The sequence below is a fragment of the Orycteropus afer genome, unplaced genomic scaffold (genome assembly GCF_000298275.1).
Source record: "Orycteropus afer afer isolate SDZICR_OR568_19922 unplaced genomic scaffold, OryAfe1.0 scaffold00083, whole genome shotgun sequence".
NCBI classification, from domain to species: domain Eukaryota; kingdom Metazoa; phylum Chordata; class Mammalia; order Tubulidentata; family Orycteropodidae; genus Orycteropus; species Orycteropus afer.
The window spans coordinates 2498610-2502816 of NW_006921670.1; positions in this window are offsets into that span (position 1 = coordinate 2498610).

Genomic DNA, 4207 nt, shown 5'->3' on the forward strand with positions numbered 1-4207 from the left:
GTTGGGGATGGTGGTCCAGGCCACCTTGGATGTCACCGGTGACAGCCCACCGGGACCTGGCAGCTAGAGCACCTGCGGACATTTTCCTGACCCTCGATTTCAGGAATCGGGATACAGAAGGTAGGCCGAGGAAGCCTCTTTGGGCGTGAAGTCCGATTTTATAAGGATGGACTCCCTGGAGACTACTGCGATTCCTTCCCGGGGTTGGGAGAAAAGTCCACAGGGCCACAAGCCCAGGCCCCAGCCACGGACCAAATATTACCAAGAAAAGGGACAAGAAATTGGACTGTGCCTTCTTAAAACCTTGAGTTTCCCCTCAGTTTCTTCACCCGGTCTCGCTTTTGCCACACACCTCTCTTCCCGAGGTTTTCAAGGTGAATGAATCCCTTCCGCCCCCCCGCCCGCGCTTTCGCGTTCTCAGCTCACGAGATTCGGCCTCGGACTTAGACGCCGAGAGAGGCGACCTGCGAGTCGCTGACCTGAAAATTTGGCGCCAAATGACAAGGGCCGGGCTGCGAGCTCAGCGTGCGCAGCGTGAGGGCTGAACGGCGCGAGTGGACCCAGACACGGTGGGCGGGGCGGGGATCGAGGGGCAAGGGGGCGGGGATCGAGGGAAGAGGGGGCGGGGACCGAGGGTCGAGGGGGCGGGGCGCTACGTGTTGCTGCCAGAGGAGCCTCCTGGGGGCGACTCCCTGAACTGGGGCGGGCTTACTGGGCTGAGGCAGGGGCGCTGAGGTGGAGGAAGTGTACCGAGTATAGAGGCCTTGATGGCAAGAGAGGCTGGAGAGCCTCTTGAGCTGAGGGAGATGCCGAACTAAGGGAGAGGACTCTGAGGTGGAGGCGCTGAGGAGATGCGTAGATATTAGAGGGTGCTGGGTTGGGCGCCAGGGCAGGCTGCTGTGAGAAAGAATGTCCTAACGTAGGGTTGCAGGGCTGTTCCGAGCTGAAGAGAGGCGGCTGGGAAGCGGTTGATTTGGGGAAGGGCACCACTGAGGTGAAAGGCCTTGAGGGGAGGGAGTGGTGTTGAGTGGAGGAGTTGTTGTTGTTGTTATGTGCCGTCGAGTCGGCCCGACTCATAGCGACCCCTCCTTGGGTTTCCGAGGCAGTATCACTACGGAAGTAGGATTGCCCAACCTTCCTTCCGAGGAGTGGCTGGTGGGTTTGAACCGCCAGCCTTCTGGTTAGCAGTCAAGTGCTTTAGCCACTATGCTACCAGAGTGGAGGAGAGGGCGGTGATATTCCCAATGCTTCTCTTAACGCGAACCTTCGGGTTAGAGAGTGGAACGGTAAGGGGTCTGTCCCCTTGTCCAACGCTTTTCTTTTCATTCCAAGTGTTTCAGGCTGGCTTCACAGTCTGTCCCTCAAACCTCAGTGTTCCAATCCACACCCTTCTCCTTGACTCTGCTACCATTTACCACGCTCTTTTCTGCAACTGAGACATGGAAGGCCCATTCAGGCTGGAGAGTAATTTTTCTTCATTTTAAATAGACAACAGAAGCCAAACATATTTAGGTCCAGCTTTTAAACAGAAAATTTCGGCCTGCCTTCATGCCAGCAGAGCCATCTCTGGCAGCGTCACCCTCCTCCCTTTAGATGGAGACTGACTGTTGTTGAAGAGTCATGAATATTTGAAAGAGCATCTGTTGAGGTGGAGGCTGTGATGGATCTTGGATGAATATCTATGCAAACAGTTCTTTGAGTTCAAGACCTAGTACAGGGTGACCCTTTTTCCTCAGTATCTGAATCATTTTGCTGGAATAAATAGCAAACATTTCCCACAATAGCAGCTGGCATTTTGTAGGACTTCTTCCCCCCACCCCCCAGGTGGATTGTTTAAACAGCCAATAGCTAACTGCCATAGCTCTTCAAAATCTGTTGTTTTCCTGCAACATCGCCTGTCCTCCTCTTGTTCAATGGAAATTAATGGCCATTTTTGGGATAAACTAGGTAGTGATGATAGGCTTTCACTTGGAGGCCTCATAAAATAATTATAGTAACTTCTGAGCGGTGTTAGATGAAGACAACAGTCTACAGAAGAGCTGCAAAGAGGACAGCAAGATGATTTAGGGAAATATAACATATGTAGTTTGGTGTAGTGACAGCTGGGAGGGAGAAATGTTCATAATATTTGAAGGTTGTGTGCAATACACTTAAAGAAAGAAACTGAAATGAGCTTAGTAATGACATATTCATGAAGTGAGGATAAAAATCTTGTTTGGATATCATAGATGATTATATACAACTTTAAATTTTTTTTTTTTTAAATTAAAACGCTTGAGGTAGTTAAAAATTGTACATGAAGACCTTTCCACTCAAATAAGACCAACAAAACAGATGAGTCTTTCAAGTCACAGAATTCTGAATATGATGAAGGTGGCATTTCAAACAGGGGAAATGATGAATGGAGTAAATGGTGTTGGAACATCTACATAGCCATCTGGAAGAAAAATAAACTTGGAATCATACCTCACACCTTACAACAAAATAAACTGCAGATAAATCCAAAATTTTATCTGAAGAGTAAAATAATAAAATTACTAGAAGAAAACATGATAGAATTTTTTAAAAAATATATTTTGGAATAGGAAAAGTCCCTTTGAGAATGACAGAAAACTCAGAAGCCATGGAAAACTGACAAATACATCTTTAAAAAAAAAAATTCTGCAAGAAAAAATGTCACTTTCCTGTCCTAGATAGAGAGCATGGCCAAATCCATTAATAACTGGATAATACCATTTGTCCAATTTTTCAAATTCTTCAGGGACTCCACAAGTTCTCCATAAAATTTTAAAATTTTGTGTCATATTTATGATGTTCCAAAATATAAAAATAGGCAATGGGATTACAGTCAGGTTCTAATTTTTTAACCATTACACTTTACTGCCCCTTTGTGGACAAACACCTTATAACCAAATAGAAACAGGTGATTTCTGTGCGTACAATCGATTTTTTCAAATTGATGCCTGTAGCACATATTCTTGGAGGTTTCCAAGCTCAAATTTAAGAATGGTTTTAGTGGAGAACTAAAGAATGAAGGTTCATCACAAAAAAGAATTCCATTGGGTACATCTTCCTTTAAACGTATACAATTAATTCAAAAATGCCTACTATTTGTTTGGCACCATGCTAATCATAGGAGCTCTGGTAGTGTAGTGCCTAAGGCATTTGACTGCTAACCAGAAGGCTGGCAGTTCAAACCCACCAGCCACTCCTTGAAAGGAAGGTTGGGCAATCTACTTTCATAGTGATACTGCCTCGGAAACCCAAGTTGACAGTAGTAAGGTTTGTGCTAGTTGTAAGGAGCCCTGGGGCACAGTGGTTAAAGCACTCAGATGCAAACCAAAAAGGTCAGTGGTTCAAACCCATCAGCTGCTCTGAGGAAGAAAGATGTGGCATTCTGCTTCTGTAGGATTTACAGCCTTGGAAACCCTTTGGGAGCAGTTCTGTTCTGACCCTGTAGGGCTGTTATGTGTCAGCATTGACTGGACGTCAGTGAGTTTGGGTGCTATGCATTGGATGCTAGAGATTCAACAACAAGCAAAATACAAACCCTATGGGGTCCACAGATAAGCATATAAGCAATCATAGCAACTGCTAATTTAATAATATATGGTAACCCTAAAGTCTGCCTCTCTTGTTGACCTATAATCTCCATGAATATTTTTAATGCATTTTATTGAAATATAATTTATGTACACTGAAATACACAAAACTAAAGTGACATGAGTCAATGCTTTTTTTGTGTGTGCAGTGTTCCCTCTCCTCCCCTCCCTTCCCCTCCCACCCCCCACAACCAACAAAGAAAGTTTCCCTCCATATATAAACCTTTCCTTGACCCTCCACAACAACAAATTAATACTATGTTTGTCCTTCTGTGATTGACTTATTTCACTCAGCATAATGTCCTCCAAGTTCATCTGTATTATGGAGTGTTTTGCGACTCTACATTATTCTTTAGTGCTGCATAGCATTCCATTATGTGTAGGTACCATAGTTTGGTCATCCACTCTTTTGCTATAAATCTTAGAGATAAGTCCCTTGCCGGATATGTAATTATCGGCTAATATGAATTGGTTGCTGTCATTTTTGCTATGTGCTTTTTCGTGGTGTCGATTTCCTTGTTCCATGTAATTTTCTATGCTGAGCTCATTTTGTTTATGAATCATGTTATCACTTCCTTCATTGCTATTGTTTGCTGAATATTTAT